At 40.5% G+C, this 18023-nt stretch overlaps 1 protein-coding gene across 1 annotated transcript in view; it reads left to right on the forward strand.

The window, feature by feature from the left end:
• Window positions 1-13540: 13540 nt before the first annotated feature.
• The window catches only part of CCNI (cyclin I), a 63957-nt gene continuing 59474 nt past the window's right edge, over window positions 13541-18023 (forward strand). The window contains exon 1 of the mRNA XM_089526289.1: window positions 13541-13961. The gene's annotated coding sequence lies outside the window, so the exon portion shown is untranslated. The remainder of the gene's footprint in view (window positions 13962-18023) is intronic.

An 18023-nucleotide genomic window follows, 5' to 3' on the forward strand; every position in this document is an offset into this window, starting at 1 on the left:
TAAAACCAGTGCTCATATCTCCAGAAACCAGCATGTGTGGCCCATTGAAGGATGCCTTACATGAAGATAATTCAAAGCCAGGTAATGGCTTAATCAGGGATCTGTCAAGATCTGTGCACTAGCAAGGTGCAGTGGCATCAAGGGTTGGCGTCATCCAGTGCGGTAACTCATGGTGTCACAAACCCCCATTGACCTCTTCCTGTACCACACCATGCAGAATCCTTAGTAGTGTTTTTGTACTACTCATAATTCCTGTACATCACTGAATGTCATACAAGAGTTGTGACATAAACAACTAACAAAATTAAGATTGCACCTTTAAATTACAATCTTGTACACAGACTAAATCTATTTGCATGTACATAGCTTCATGAGGTTAAAGTGAAAATTTGGTAAGGTGTAATGTTTTTAAATAAAAAATTAAAATAATAAAATAATAAAATTTTGTTTTTTAATTTTAATTTTTTAATAAAAATTGAATTTTTTTAAACACCTGAGGCCTCTGAACCTCAGCCCACTCACCCCATCTCTTCTGCTGAGCTACAGCATTTTAAAGGGACATAGGCGAATGCCACAGCCCGTTTCCACCAAAAGGCAGATGTTTGGGGAGCAGTGGCTGCACCCCCTCATGACGTCCCTGACAAAGTGCTCACTGACAGTACGACAACTCCAAACCTGCTGGTCTCTTTTGCTGTCTCCACCTGTCCTCTCTAAGCCACAAGGAGCACTCACATTGTCCTGCCTCTTTGGGTTGTGATAATGATTGGCCCAGAGGGGCAGGACAAACAAATAGGAAGGAGCAACAGTAAGAAAAAGAGAAGTATATTAGAGGGTGGAATAGTCAAATATCCAGAGGGCAGTTTGCACATGCACAGTACCTACAAAAACAGAACAAAACAAATAACCTTAGAGCTGCATTCCTTTTTTTTTTTAAATTAACTTTTACTATTATTTTTAATAAAGACTACTGCATTCCTGTTGGAGGAGAGGACAGAGAATTCTCAGCTTGTATTCTTTTGGATTCTGGAAATTGCAAAGACACAGACAAATGGTTGCTGTGTTGACAAGGCCATTTTGAACCATCAAATCAAAAATAGATTCAAATCTCTTCCCACAGTTCTGAGTATGCTGGCAGCATTTGACATGCTTGTTATGAGCATTACTACTTGGAGGAGGGATATGGCTGTAAAATGCTGCCAGCATACTCAGAACTCCCTCTTTCCACTTTCTACTGCTTGAAGTAATATTCCTTCTATCCCTTGGAGCCAATGAAGTAAATCAGGGATAATGATTTATGTTATGGAGGAACTGTGGAAAGAGATTTGGGTCAATATTCGAACTGATGGTTCAAAAAGGAGAAGCTGCACAAGTGGAGATTGACAGAGTAGATGTGACATTCACAATGCTGGCCTAAGACATACTGTTGTCTGAGGCTAAGAACAACATGGTGCTCTCTACTGAACAAATATTGCAATCAGGGGATAAGGAGAAGACCTCTTCCATATCAGTGATGTGATAAAAGGTATAAATGGACAATTCTCACAGTGTTGGGATACATCATATCTACTCAGCTATAAACTGACATCACGTGTAAGTTGAGGGCAGGTTTGGGAGCCAAAATTATGGATTTTGATATGACTCAGGGATAAGTCGAAGGTAAAACTTAAGAGCTTGTAACAAAGGATCTTTTATTAGGCTGCATCAATAAAAGTATAGTGTCTAGATCAAGAGAAGTAATAGTGCCACTATATTCTGCTTTGGTCAGGCCCCACCTGGAATATTGTGTCCAGTTCTGGGCACCACAATTCAGAAAGGATGTTGAGAAACTGGAGCATGTCCAAAGGAGGGCGACTAAAATGGTGAAGGGTCTGGAAACCATGCCCTATGAGGAAAGACTCAAGGAGCTGGGGATGTTTAGCTTGGAGAAGAGAATGTTAAGAGGTGATATAATAGCCCTGTTTAAATATTTGAAGAGATGTCATATTGAGGAGGGAGCAAGCTTGTTTTCTGCTGCTCTAGAGAATAGGACCTGGAACAATGGATGCAAGCTACAGGAAAAGAGATTCCACCTCAACATTAGGAGGAAACTCCTGACAGTAAGGGCTGTTCGACAGTGGAACACACTCCCTTGGAGTGTAGTGGAGTCTCCTTCCTTGGAGGTCTTTAAGCAGAGGCTGGATGGCCATCTGTCGAGGATGCTTTGATTGAGATTTCCTGCATGGCAGGGGGTTGGACTGGATGGCCTTTGTGGTTTCTTCCAACTCTATGATTCTATGATTCTATCTAAACGATGAAGCAAAGGAAAACAATGCCAAAGAATTTACAAAATTTCACCAGGTATAACTGTTTATAAAAAAGTAAAAACATGAGAAATCAAACACACCACACAGTACATAAATTAAGACATCCATATATAAGCATTTAAAGTTACAAGGCTTATGCTAAAGTATCTCTCCAAAAAACAAGAAGGTAAGACAGCGACCAAAAAACAATATTCCTATTAGCATAACTAATAAACAGATACCATATTGCATAAAAACCAAGGTCTTAGTTATTTCCCTTTATTTTTGAACTATTTGTTCACTTCTGTTATATGTATCCACAAACAATGTTGTACACCTATCACAACTTTAAACTACTCCTGCTGCCAAGGCTATATTCTACTGTGTGATTGTGTGTGATTTTTTTGGGAGGGGACAGCAGCCACTGAGACAAAAATCTGTTGGATTCTTTGCCCAGGAGAAAACATCTGGTATTGTAATGAGGGGTGTTTCTTCCACAGTAGGATAAATTCTGTTTTCTGTTCTTGGTAACTTTTACCCATCCATTGTAACCCAGAGTTTTTCTCTGTTCTGGTGTAGCACCCAGACTATCTGGTGGGCAAGTACACATGAAAAGCTTGGAACTAACCCCACAAGAAGTGCAAAACAGAGCTGGGATAATGCAATAAAAATAACATGTCACGCTATGCTACGTGAGAGTCCTTCGAGAAACAAGAACTCCAGAGATCCTCAGGCTAGGAACATCATCAAATTGTATCTTGTACAGTTCGTCATGAGTTGTACAGACCCTGACTGTACGCCTGTGCGTGTAATGGTAGGAATCTTAAATATAGCCTGTAGGGAAGTTAGGCATGAAGCTACCTGTCTTTGGGGTGAGACTAAACTGCTTTGATGCACCCAGTCCTTGGCTTGCATTCGTGGTCTCTGACATGCTCCACGAACAATTATGGGTAGGCAAACAGTGATTAAAAATAATTAAAGGCATTATATGGTTTGGCCCATTCTGATGTCTTGGTTAAAACAACTTACTGTCAAAGAGGAAAAAATATTGTATCTCATAAGATGCAATATTTGCTAGAACTGTATAGCCAGAAGATAACAAAATTTATTATAGCAACTGCTGCAAACCATCAAATGTAACATACCGGTATATTTTAAAATTAGTCACTATTTACATACTTATAGTCACTACTTATATGCAACATTTAGGTTCTTTGCTTGCTTGTTTTAACTTATGTTGAGTTTCATTTCTTTCCGAAATGTATCAACTGACAACAATGATGATCTCTCAAACAATAGCTATTTAACCAGGACTGAGGTTAAAATAAGGGAAAATCAGATGGTTTGGCAGCTGATGGATTTTGTTACCTGTAGTTTTTTGAACAGCTGCTATTCTTAAACATTTTACAATTGTCTTAAACAATATTTATTTTATTACAATATCTATATCCTGACCTATATCACAAAAGATGTCAAGACAGTGTACATCAATTTAAGCAAATTCATAGAATTATAGAATTTCATTTTTTAAAATAATCTTTATTAATTATTGACATAAATATAAAAACAGCTATGGAAACCCACTAGGTGACATTGGATGAGTCACACACTCTCAGCCCCAGAAAGCCCTGTGATCAGTTCACATTAGGAATGGCATGAGTTTGAAATGACTTGAAGGCACACAACAAAAAGAGTTGGAAAGGGACACAAGTGCAAATCCTTCCCACACAGGAATATTCAGCCACAGCATTCCTGAAAGATACCCTCTGTTTAAAGATCTTCAAACAAGGAGATTCCAAACAAGGCAGACTATTCCACTGTTAAACAGCTCTTATGGTAAATACGTGATTCCTAATTATTAATTGGAATCTGTTTTCCTGACATTTAATCCACTGGTTTGTGTTCTAGTCTCAGGAGCAGGAAAAAACAAGCTTGCTCCATCTTCTACATGGCATCCCTTCAGATATTTAAAGATGGCTATAATGTCATTTCTCAATCTTCTCTTCTTCAAACTAAACACACACTGCTCCCTAAATTGTTTCTCATTAAGGCTGGGTTTCTAGACCTTTTATCATCTTGCTTCCTGGAAACATTCCAGCTGGTTGATATTTAAAACAGAAAAAAAATTGTATCTAACTAATTTATATGTATTAATTTAATATTCCATCCTTAATAATTAAACAATTTAAATTTAAATCAGTAACAAATAATGTAAGCAAACTAAAACATATTAAACTATTTGACAGGTCAAAACAAAACATCTGAAAACCACTTAAAACAGTTTAAGATAAAGTTAACACCATGCACACTTGAAATTTATTTAATTTATATCCCACCTACCTTCAGAGGACCCAAGGTGGCATACAATATAAGTTGAAACAGAATACAGCTTTAAAAATATATATACTATAAAGGAAAACAAAACAAAACAAATTCCTATTAAAACATTAATTTAAAACCATTTAAGAAGTTAAAATATAATGATGATTAAAAAAATACAGCATGATTCAGCTAGAAGATCTTTTGCAAGGACCAGTTAACAATCAAAGACCTTGGCAGGCAAAGGAATCACAGAATCATAGAGTTGGAAGAGACCCCAAGGGCCTTCCAAACCCATTCCATGCAGGCTCAGTTTAAAACCTTCAAAGAAAGACACTCCACCACTCTGTGGCTGCATATTCCCACCACTGAACAGCTCTTATACCATCAGGAAGATCTTCCTAATGTTTAGGTAGAATCTCTTTTCCTGTAGTTCAGAGAAAGGGCCAGTCTAGTCTCACAAAGCGGGGAGACTGGGACCAGCCCCTGAGAAAGTGCTCACCCAGATCATCTGAATGCCTGTCTTGAGTCGGTAATGGGCTGGATAAGGGAAAACAAACTCAAGTTGAATACAGAGAAAACAGAAGTCCTCGCAATAGGTACCCCAGGTCTATGGAAGGAACTTTGTCATCCTGTCCTGGACGGAGTCATACTTCCGCTAAAGGACGAAGTTCGCAGTTTGGGAACATTCCTGGATCCATCTCTATAGTTGTCATCTCAAATAGATGCGATGGTCAGGAGTGCTCGGTACCAACTTCGGTTGATATGCCAACTGCATCCCTACCTGGACCAAAAGGACCTTGAAGCAGTAGTACATGCTCTGGTAATCTCTTGTCTTGATTTCTGTAACAGGCTCTACATTGGGCTACCCTTGTACCAAGTTTGGAACTTCAATTAGTTCAAAATATGGCAGCCAGACGTGTCACCTGTTCTTCAAGGTTCGACCACATAACTCCAATTTTAAAAGATCTTCACTGGCTGCTGATTAGCGTCTGGGCGCAATACAAGGTGTTGGTTATTACTTTTAAAGTCTTATATGGCTTGGGCCCGAGTTACTTGTGGGAACGCCTCTCTCTACATAATCTGCCCCGCACTCTTAGAACATCAGTGAAGAATTTGTTGGAATCACACACAACCAGACTAACTTCCACTTCCCAGAAAGCCTTTACTGCAGCTGCTCCAAGACTCTGGCACAGTCTCCCGGAAGATATGCGTCTCACTACCTCCTTGGAGGGCTTTAAGAGAGCAGTTAAGACGGATCTTTTCTGGCGAACTTACCCACCTGATCTCTTTTAAAACATATTTTTCTACCTCTTTGACCTAGATTGAAACATCTCTCTCCTCTTTCGCTTTGATAGTATCGTTTTTAATTGTTATCTATTTTTATATTTTATTGTACTATATTGCTGTTTTTATTGTTGTGATTTGTATGTGTATATTGTATTGGGTTGTAATCCCACCTTGATCCACCTGGAAGAAGCGGGAAAATACAAATAAAAAATTATCATCATCATCATCATCATCATCATCATCATCATCATCATCATCATCTTGTCCAGATTAAATAAACTGGACTACAAAGGCTTTAGTAAAAAGCCATATTTTGTTTCACAGCATTATAATGATACAAGTGAAGGAACCAACTAGCCTCTTAGAAGGGTATTTCATGCCATGTACCAAAGAAGCCAACCATCAGCCAAGTATGCTGGCCCCAAAAGAAGTTGATAAATATTGGTTGTCTACCTGGAATTGCACAGACAGGATTTTAGTGAGCCTCCCTGGAAGCTACAATACATGAATGTTGCTCTTATCTTACCAAGTTTCAAGTTGTTCAGGTCTCTCTTCAGCCTTGTTTCATGCTCACCTTAGATATTAAAAGTATTTCAAAAGCTTCAATGCATGTGTCATAGCAAAGCATTCAAAGACAAGTCAAGTGTAGCAAGCAACATACCATGTTTCCTTCACCCATCTCATCCACTAGATCAACCCTATAATGGAACTGAGTCCCAAACATTCAGATGTTGTCAACAAACTTTGTGAATGGTGCCTACAGGGAAAATTGAATGTTTGTCAAGCTAGCCATCTGAGTTTTTTGAGAACCACCGTGGTACACTCAGTATCTCTTCTCTGGAATTCCAAAATCCAAAATACTCCAAAATTTACCATATACGTAGTGGAATCAGTGACACCTTTGCTTTCTGTTGGTTCAGTGTATGCAAACTTTGTTTTATGCACAAGATTATTAAAAAGATTGTGTATAAAATTACCTGAGAGAGTGTGACTTGCCCAAGATCACCCAGTGGATATTATGGCTCAGCTAGGAATTGAACCCTGGTCTCCAGAGTCCTAGTCCAGCGCTCAAACCATTACGCCAAGCTGATACAGAACACAAATGAATTTAATGTCTAGACTTAAGTCCCATCTCCAAGCTATCTCATTATGTACCCCAAAATCTGAAAAAAAAAAATCCAAAATCTAAAACACTTCTGGTCCTAGTCATTTCAGACTAAACCTGTATAGATAGACTTGGACCACAGCGGTTTGGGTTCAAACTCTTGCTGATCCTGCACACTCAGTAGATGCCATTCAGCAAGTAAATACTTCTCAGCCAAGCTTACATCACAAGGTTATTGTGTAATGCTCAGAAATTGTGTGTAATTAGAATGTTGTGTCCATGACACTAAAAGCAGAATTTGAGTTCTTATTCACTACAGATTAAAGTTGCTTTTTTGTCACCACCTCTCTTCTACTTGACTGAAGGAAATGTCATTATTCCTGCCAATATTTCAGATGTATCTTGCTTTTTCTCCCCCCTCCCTTCCTCCCCCCCTTTTCCATCAAGGAGGCTGGTCAGGCAAGCAAGCATGAGTCATCTTACAATGATAATTCATTATGGATTGCTAATGCTAAATAAGAACTGAGTGCAAGCCTCCATTCTGCATCTGCAGGGCTTGAACAAAGAGCAAAGGACATTGGGCAATTGTGAGCCATTCCTAGGAAGCTTGATCTGGTATGATACACAGCTGCAAAACACTGGGCCTTGAATATTGTATGAGGCATCTCTAAGAAGAAAGCTCTCCAGGAACAAACATAAACATCTCAGCCATTTTAGATGCAGGTGTGTTTGTGTTTGTAACAAATGACATGTTACAAATACTGTAGATACTCATGTATAAGTCTAGAAATTTTAGTAAAAAAAATTGCCCCCGATAAACCCTGGGTCCTTATCCACGGGAAAATGTAAGTACTGTACTTTAACTTTTTATCAAAAAAGGAACCAAGCCCTGGTGAAAGGTGAGAGCCTCATCTCTTATCAGAGCACCTAAAAGAAGCATCAACCCCCTCTACTATCTCCTCCATCCAGCCTTTAGGGTGAACACAAACAGTTATGCCTGACAAAAACTTTAAAGATCTTTAGCACTGTTTTCCATTGCTTCATCCTTTACATCCTTTGTTACATGCTGGTAACTTTTACTCTCAGCTTATCCATGGGTCATATGAAAATCCATTATTTTGTCCCCAAAACCTGCTCTTGACGTATACATGAGGTTGACTTATACAGTTGGCCCTCCTTGTCCACTGATTTTTTTTATACACGGATTCAAGCATCCACGACTTGAAAATATTCAAAAAAAATATAAATTTCAAGTATCAAACCTTGATTTTTCCATTTTATATGAGGAACACCATTTTTATGCCATTTAATGGGACTTGAGCATACACAGATTTTGTTATTCATGGGGATTCCTGGAACCAAACCCCAGCGGATAACAAGAGTCCACTGTAGTCAAGTATATATTGTAAATATTTTATCTGTAAGAACTTACTTTTTGGCTGCAAATGTCAAAGAAGCAGCCAAGCTTCAGTATCAAATGGGAAAGTTAAAACAAGTAGTTTTGTGGCACCTTTATGTCTGATGAAGTTATTTTAGTATGATCTGTAATATCATTACTTTGTGTGTGTGCGCGCGCGTGCGCGTATGTGTAGTGGGTAAAAGTTACCTATCACTTATAAAATGCTGCATGCTAAAAGCAGTATTCTCAGAGATCCCACACAAGAACTGAGAACAAGTTAACTACTAGCATGTAAAAGAACTACTGTAATTTCTTAAGGAGAGTATTTGGAACAAACCATCCATGTTTGTTATGCAGGAGCTGTAATTAACAAAATGAAAACGTTCTGACCATTTAGATCAGGACTGGGAAACTTTGTTGGACTCCAGTTCCATCAGTACCCATCAACATGGCTAGTATTAAATGGTTCGGGGAATAATACAGTGGTCCCTCCACATTTGCGAGAGTTAGGAATGAAGGATCCCCCTGAATGTGGTAAAACTGCAAATAAAAAACAATATTCTTTTTACGTGAGAGGACATCTCTCTAGGAATCTCCAGGTCCTCCAGTGCAATTCTATGGTCAGCACCTGCCAGAAGTTGATCATAACATCATGCTGGAAGACCTACAAATGCATGGAGAACCTAGAGATTCCTAGAGAGACATATTAATCAAAACTACAAATAATCAAATCTGCAAATGTCAAAGACACAAAAGTGGAGGTCCAACTGTAGTTCATTAACATCTGGATGAACTGGAGGCTCCCCAGGTTTTCCAGGTGCGAGGAACCTTTGGCTCTCTAGATGCTTTGGACTATAACACCCCGAAGTTCCAGCCAGCGTGGCCTATAGAAGGGTGGAGTTGTAATCCAAAACATTGAGTGCCAAAGTTTGTTTCAATGTTATGTTTCTAACATCAAAAGAAACAAAGGGCCACCCCTGCTTTAGATTTAGAAAAAATATGTGGAAAGTGTTTTCACACACTCATCACTGTCTCTTGACATCATAGCCCCTATACTGAATATATTATCAAATGCTGTTGCACTGTAGCATTCTACAGAATTACCAGAGTTCCACAAATCCAATTCTTGTTTAGAGGAAGCATGCTTATGCCCACATACCACCCTCAGTTTCCTTTGATGCTTCTTTCTAAAGGGAAAACCATACCAAAATTGCCTCTCCAATTAATGTCTGAATGGAATACAACAGGGTGCAAACACCTACTAAAACATAACCCAAATGCCAAAAACATTAGGCCAACCAGAGGCATGCAAACAAATAAATAGATCCAGTTACACTAGATTTCAAGGCTCCCTGGTTTCTTCTTCAGGTGAAGATGGTACAGAGTTCATATGTGTGTTTGTGGCAGGAATAATATTGTTGTAGTCACAATATAATTTGTTGTAATTAGAGAAATAACACTGAAACAAGCAGGAAGACCTGCAGCCTATGATTACAATTATGTCACTTAGAGTCGTAGTCCAACACTCAAACCACTGTACCATGCTGGCTTGTCCTAAGTAAAGTAGACCCACTGAATCAATGGGATTTATAAGTGTTGACTCACTGTGCAGCAATAGATTTAATGGTTCTGCTCTGGCTGGGAGCAACCACAGGATTTAGGACATTACCCACATTCCGAGATGGTGATGAAAAGATCTCACAAGAATATGTTCAATAAATTCACCATTGTACTGCACACAAGTCTGACAGCTAGGCATCTTTGTCATTTCCCTTGCCTTTCACATCCCATTTCTGACGGCAACAGAACATGCGCACTTAGCTCTCCTTTGAACTGGGAGCAGGAGGAGAAGGGTTGAAACATGTCACAGCATGCAGCTGCCTGCTACTTATATCTGATCCTTCTGCTCAGGCTTGGATGAACAAACAAGTCCCTTTGCAACAATAATCAGAATGGGATTAGGGTGAAATGGTATATACAAACTACTGCTGTCATCTTTTGACATCATTATCATTCATCAAACGGATATAACATGTGTAAGCACCCAATAAGGCAGCACTGATCTATTTATATTTAACATGTCAAGATCAGCACTGCAAAATTCTGCTGTGCTGTCTACCTTTGTGAAATAACCTTTTGGTTAGAGCTTGGAAATGTTGCTTTCTTGGACTGCAGCTCCCAGAAGCCTGCAGCCATTATTTTCAGCAGCCATGTTGACTGGGAGTGTCTGGAAACTATAATACAAGAAAGTAATTTTTCCAAGCTCTGTTTTTTTAAAATTTAGTCATACATGCATATATAAACATCATTGGCCACATCTTCATCAGGACCATGTAAAGCAACATAAAAGAATGAATGTGCCCAAATTGAATGAATATTGAATTATAGGAACAAAAATATATCATGGTTAACTTTCATAGCTAATCTAGAAGATATATTATTTAACAAATATTTGCCATTTTTGTAAATCATGCAGATGCAATTATATTTAATCATGTATAGATAAGTTTACCACGTTTATAGTATATTTTTCTAATGGGCCAGGGGCCATATCTGTGCCCATTCACTACATTTTTTTTGGCTTTCCCTGGAAATTTACCAGGAATGCTCAGGAACCACCCCTCGGAGTAACATGACTGTAGCGCATGTGGAGAGTAGTTCTGCCATGTTTTTTTTTTCTCCTTTGATGAAGAAAAGTCCAAAGTTTGAACAAACCAGGAAGAAAACTACACGTTTTGAAAAAAGAATCCTTGTGGCCTAAATCAGCTGTGAGAGGGGGCCAAAACCATGGCAAAATTGTCCCACAATCCCCCAGAGGGTATTAGGGGAATATTTTGAGTTAAAAAATAATGTAAAAATAGTCCTGAAAGTCTTAAAATGGATTCAGGGACCCAAAATGGCATGTCGGCTGCGCTGTCTTCTCCTTTTTTCTATAGGTTACCAAGATCGGCTTTCCAAAACTTAATGCGCTGCATATATTTTGTGCGACATCTCCCAGAATTCCTAATTAGTGGCTATGCTGGTAGGAGTAGATGGGAAATGATGCCCAAAACATCTGGAAGCTATCAGATTAGAGAAAGGTTAACTTATATCTTGTATGTGAAGTCTTTTGAATAATCCTCTGTGACGGAAAGGATGTTGCAGAAGAGCAAATTGGATCTCCCATGGCAGGCAGTTCAGGAGCTGTGGCTGCAACAAACAAAAAACCCCACCTACTTTTTAATTCTAATCAAATATGGATTTGAACACCCATTTCCAGTTCTGCTGACACCCATGTGCAATGACAACACAACAACAAAATGACACATTAACATTCAGCAGGCAAGCAGGAAGGCAGACCTCCCAGTCTTTATGTATAGGTCTTTAATAGCAGCATGGCACTGAAATTAAGTGGGCGAAGCTTTGTCTGTCTTGTGTCACTATGGTAGGAAAGGCATCACTCACTAACTTGACTTCTGCTTCAGTTGTTGAAGGAGCATACCAAGTTAAAGAAAAGAAATCCTAAAGGTAGATGCACCAGATACTCAGTAATTTATTTATTTATATGCCACTGGTACATGAAAAGGTCAAGTCAAATTCAAAATCCTTTGTGTGTGTGTATATATATATATATATGTCTGTCTGTCTGTCCCTGGTTTTCACTCCACTATATGCATCTGAGGAAGTAGACTGAAGTCTATGAAAGCTCATGTGGCGAACTTCTTTCTTTCAGTTAGTCTCAAAGATGCAGATGCAGATCATTGTATTTTTAAATGATGTTATTGTTTTATTGTAAAAACTTTAGATGTTATTATTGTATTATGGTTGTAATCCTGCCTTGATCCATTGGGAGAGGCAGGAAATACAAATAAAGTTTATTATTATTATTATTATATAGCAGTGAAAACCAGGGACAGGCATATATATACAAATGATTTTGAATTTGAATTGACATTCTCACATACCAATGGCATATATAGGTCTGTCGCTGGTTTCCACTCCACCAAATGCATCTGAGGAAGTAGACTGAAGTCTACGAAAGTTCATGGTACCAACTTCTTTATTTCAGTTAGTCTCAAAAGTGTTACAAGATCTCTCTATATACTGATTCTACAGACTAACACGGCTATATCTTTGAATCCTGTCTACAGTGTGTGTGTTGTGTTCCTTCAAGTCATTTCCAACTTCTGGCGACCTATCATGGGGTTTTCCTGGCAAGCTTTGTTCAGAGGAGGCTTACCATTGCCTTCCCCTGAGGAGGCTGAGAGCCTGAGACTTGCCCAGTGTCACCCAGTGGGTTTCATAGCTGAGCTGGGAACTGAACCCTGGTCCCCTCCAGAGACCCAAACCACTGCACCACACTGGCCCCTGAAGTCCCATTCATCACCCCCTTTGTCCTACATTCCCCTCATCCTTCTAACCCTGGTGCCACAACAAACTACTATTCCAATCATTCCATACCATGGAGCTATGGCAATTAAAGCAGTGCCAAACTGGATTATTCCTGCAGTGTGAATGCAGCTGTGGTCTTCCCTCCCCCCCCCAACCTCTCCAAACCCAGCACCCCTTTCGACAGTGTAGAATGGGATGTACTAAAACAAATGACAGTACTTGCCCATAGGGAAGCCTTACTTATCCATAGGGAAACACTGGAGAATATTGGCCCATAGAGCACCATTGGAAAAAAATTCACCCACCCCCCCCCCACAGAGAAGCCATACTTGCCCATAGAGAATCACTGGGGAATAGTCGCTATGGCCAAGTATTTCCCAATGGTTCTCCACTTGCCCCAGAAAGTGGGGCCTCATTCCCCTCTGCCTTCTAACTCTGGTGCGTAAAGGCGCAGCAGCCATGGTTCCCCAGCAACCACCAACAAAACCCTCTCCAAAACAAGCCCCGTTTGTCCCAGAAAACCCCCTTCATTTGGGGGGGGTGGTCTCCCCAAGCCCCTTCCCGGCGCCCCCCGCCTCCTGTCCTCTTTGGGGGTGCCTTCCTTCCACAGAGACCCCTTTCTGGGGCCCTGCCTTGGGGCCTTCCTTTCCCTTTGCGCCTCCATTACGCACAAAAGAAGGAGGAGGAGGAGAGGAGAGAAGAGGGAGGCTGAGGACTACTAGGCGCCTCCTCCTCCTCCTCCTTCTTTGTGGGGCGGAGGAGGCCGGCTCTTCTCTCCCTCCTCCTCTCCTTTTCGCCCTCCTCCTCCTCCGTCTCTTGTTTTCATTCCTTCCCCCTTTTTCCCCTTCCCTCCTTTTTTTTGTTTGAAACTTTTTGTACCCTTTTTAAGCCTCCTTTCCTTCCCCTCCCTTTTCCCTCAGCCAAAGAGAAGGGCCCCTTTTTGCCTCAGAGACCCCGCCATGGAGACATGAACAAGGCCTCCCCTTCTTCCTCCTCCTCCTCCTCCTCCTCTTCTTCCTCCGACATGGAGCCAGCCGGGAACTAAACAAAGGGCTCCCCAGCCGAGCTCTCTCTTCTGCCCCTTGCCAGCCTCAGCCTCCTCCTCCTCCTCCTCCTCGACCATCATGGGGCTGGTTTGATGGAGCGAATGCTGGCCCCTGCTTGCAGCCCTCCTTCGCGCACCTTGGCAGGGCAGGTGAGGCTCCTCGGGGCCCCAGGGATGGAGAGCCCTCGCCTCTCTCCGGCAGAAGGGAGACTTGGGGCATCTTAGGCAGTTTTTAAAATGGGGGGGGGGGCACCTCCTTTCCCAACTTGGTGTTCGCCCAGGAGGCTTCTGCCTCTCCAGGGTGCTTTTGTTTCTGCAAGGTGTGTGTGTGTGTGTGTGTGTGTGTGGTGTATGTATATACTGTATACACACATACATACAGTGATGTATCTTCTGTGGTTATACTTTATATGATATATATATATATATATATAGTGTGTGTGTGTGTATCTATCTATCTATCTATCTATCTATCTATCTATCTATCTATCTACACAAACACACATATAGCCTCATATGTAACCATAGAAGATACCAAGGGCCCACTGTATGTGTTCGCATATATATATATATATATATATATGTGTGTCTATCTACCTATCTATCTACACACACACACATATACATATACACACACATACAGTGGGCCCTTAGTATCCTCTGGGGTTTAGTTCCAGGATTCCCTGTGGATACCAAAATGCCTGGATGTTCAAATACCATTAAATACAATGGATAGTGAAATGATGTGCATGATAAAAAATGATTAAATCAAGGTTTGCTTGTTGGAATTTATATTTTTGTTTTAATATTTCCAAGCCCTGGATACTTGAATCTGTGGATAAAAATCCATGGATACAAAAGGCCAGCTCTCTCTCTACTTGGCCCTCTAGATTTCTTTCTTTCTTTCTTTCTTTCTTTCTTTCTTTCTTTCTTTGTGTGATATAAACCTGACTAGCAGATATGTCATTTTAGAAAAACAACACAACTTAAAATTAACTTGCTTGTGCTCAGAGGGTTTTCTTTCTTCCTCTGTGGTAGTTTCAGGTCAGGTTTTGTTTGCAAGCCAGATTTTTGCCTGCCGAAATCTAATCTAAACAAGGCTCCTTTGTTAAGAAATATATCCGTGTTGGCCATGTAGCAAGGTATAACAACAACCAAACTCCACAAAACAGTGACACCTTTTTGGGGCCAGCCAAAAGACACAAAGCGCAAGTTGTAAGCTTTCGAAGCTCCACTGGCTTCTTCATCAAGCAAAGGTGCAGGAGAAAGGCCTGTGAGTAATGTCATCATATTTGAATTTCCCTTGTATGATTTTTAACACCTTTGGCAGCTGAAGAAGCCAGTGGAGCTTTGCAAGCTTGCAACATATATTTTGAATGTTTTGGTTGGCCCAATAAAGGTATCCCTGTATTGTGGATTTTGGATATTATTCAACGTTGCAAAGAAATAGTCCATCCCAGGACTCTTTTAACAGGTTGATGTGTGCCTGTGTTTGTAAAGATCTCTGCCTGTGCACCCTTGGTTTGCCCAGGCAGACGTGCATTTTTGCCCATTTTGAATGGCTTAGGCTGCAGCTGGTCTAAGTAAGTTCAAATATAAATCACTTGGTTTTATTCTTCCCCAGTTACTGGTGTAGGAATGAATGTCCTGCCTGTTTCTTTATTTTGCAAGCACCGACCTGCAAATGTTGTTCCAAGTTGCGTGAGCGAATAATTTATTTGGCGTGCCCTTTAAGATATAGGTGGTGCTAACAGACTGCCCATGTTGTTGTTGTTATTTACATAATGCATGGCGGCCCTTTTAGCTGCCTTGCTGTTGTATTGCAGGCATGCTCTTCTCCGTTGCTGCAGTTTTGAGTGCTTTTCCACATAAATCTGTGTGCAATGTGGTGCAGAATTTTCAGTTGCCCAGTGCATTATGATTTTGGTGCGCAGATATAAAACGGCAAAGAAAATAAACCATGAATAGTTAAAGGGACGCTTGTATGTATTCCTACATGAGCTTGAACCCTATGGAGCCCAGCAGGTTTTGCTTCCGATGAGTAAATATGAGTAGGATTGGGGCCTGCCTGTGCCGACTTCAATCTATTTCTTTTTTCTAATGCGTTTTAAAAATCATTTTTACTGAACTGTCCCCAGTTTAATGCTCTCTGTGAACAGCAAATGTATTGAAGGCCCTGATTCTTTTGTGTTGCATTTTTTAATATCCATGACTTTTGCTGCAGAAGAGAATTTAAATTATTCCAGCAGTGTTGTCCAAGGCAGATGCCTGTTTTTGAAAAGTGTCATTATGTGATCACCTGATCCTAGTTTTTGTCTGTGTGTCTAGTTTCTGTTTCAGATTAGCGTTTGTTTACAACCAGCAGTCCGCTGGCTTTTGTCTGCTGGTTACGTCATAGTATTTGACAGAAGGCTTCAGACTCTCCTCATTGCCCATGAAATGTTGTTTGGGTTCTGTCAAGACCAGCTGCTGCATTTGCCCTGGCATTGATGGATGGCTAGCTACAATGATTGTCTGTGACCCCTTCTTTTTCTTTTTCTCCCCATGCTCCGTCCAAATCTTTCTGCATTCCTAGGAGAGAAAATATATTTTATGTACGTACAAAATGCACAAAATTCTTGAGGCAAGCAAATATTACGCCTTTTTGTTTGGTCTAATAAAGGCATTGCCCATTTTTGGAGGAAGGCAGGATATTTATCCCATAAAGAAATAAGTAAATAAATAATACCACAGGGTGATAGATTTTGGAATCCTCCTTGTGGGCAACACAGTGTCTGTAGAAGGGAAAATAATCTTTCCAAGGAAACTGTCAAAGTTTTAAAGGCCCTTGATCTGCAGGTGAGGCGCAAATAACCCTTTGGTGAGCTAGTCTTAACAACATTGCAGTAAAGGATCCACGGTGTTTTCTCCTGGTGCTGCAGCTTGGATCGTTGCAGTTGCAGAAGCTTTGTGTAAATCAGGTTGGCAAAGAGGGGTGTGTGGCAGAGGCGGGACATGGGAGTGACTTCTCTCAGCTGAGTCCTCTCCATGCCAACAGGATTAGAGAGCCCTTTTGCTGGTTGTGTTGCAACCACATAAGGCAAGCAAATATTAACTAAAAAAAGAAAGACTGAGCGGTCAGACCTGTAGCCAAAGCTGAGGGTTATTCATTACCGTTTTTGCTATTCATTGCTATTTTTGTTATTTGCACAAGGCTTAGCAGGGTAAAAATTGAACTCATCCTGTGTGCTGAGAGGACTCTGCAGCTTTAAACCGTGACCCAGCAGTTTACACCTGGTTGAGGTACTTAAGTGGAATTAGCTCTGAACCATAAAGTTAGGCTGTGTGTTAAAATTTAGTGATTCCCAAACTCTGGTCTTCCAAGTATTTTGAACTTCAGTTCCCAGAAGCCTCAGCCAGTCTTGTCCAACAGTCAGGGATTCTGGGAGCTAAATTCGAAACACCTGGATGACTAGAATTTTGAAGTCACTGTGTGAAATGCTTACAGAGAAGATGTCACAGAAACATAAGTTTGTTTTTGCAAATGTAGAAGTAGTACAGAGGTTGATACAATATGAAAGAGCTCCCTCAAAAGCCAACCCTTTTCAAGCTATTTGAAGTCTCTTCATAGGGACTAAAAACATGATGTGTATTTTTTAAAATGAAGTACAAAGATTGATACCACTGTCAGAGGTTGACCATAGAACTGCACTGGAGGACATAGAGATTATTAGAGAAAACACTTCTCTAGGCATTCGTAGTTCCTCCAGTGAAATTCTGTGGTCAGCTTCTCGCAAATGTTGGTCATTGCACTGGAGGAGCTAGAGATTCCTAGAGGTGTTATCTCAGGTGAAAAAAATAGTGTTTTTTTTAATTGTGGTTTTTCCATTTTAATTGCCATAGTTTCATCTTAGGGTATTATAGGATTTTTAGTTTATGCCAGTGGCATGGAGTAGTTTGAGCATTGGACTACGACTGGAAACCAGGGTTCGAACCTGCACTTGGTCATGGAAACCCACTGGGTAAGCTTAGCCAAGCCACACTCTCCCATCTTGGGGGGAAGGCAAAGACACACCCCCAAATAAATTTTGCCAAGAGAAACCTGTGATAGGTTCATCTTAGGATCATCATAAGTCAGGAAATGACTTGAAGACACACAAGAACAAAGTTAGAATTTTCAACCAAAGGGATCCAATGCCTCACCAAATTACAAATCCCAGGTTTCCATAGGAT

The sequence above is a fragment of the Sceloporus occidentalis genome, unplaced genomic scaffold (assembly GCF_023333645.1).
Source record: "Sceloporus occidentalis isolate IW3139 unplaced genomic scaffold, rSceOcc1.0.p SCAF_5, whole genome shotgun sequence".
Lineage (NCBI taxonomy): Eukaryota > Metazoa > Chordata > Lepidosauria > Squamata > Phrynosomatidae > Sceloporus > Sceloporus occidentalis.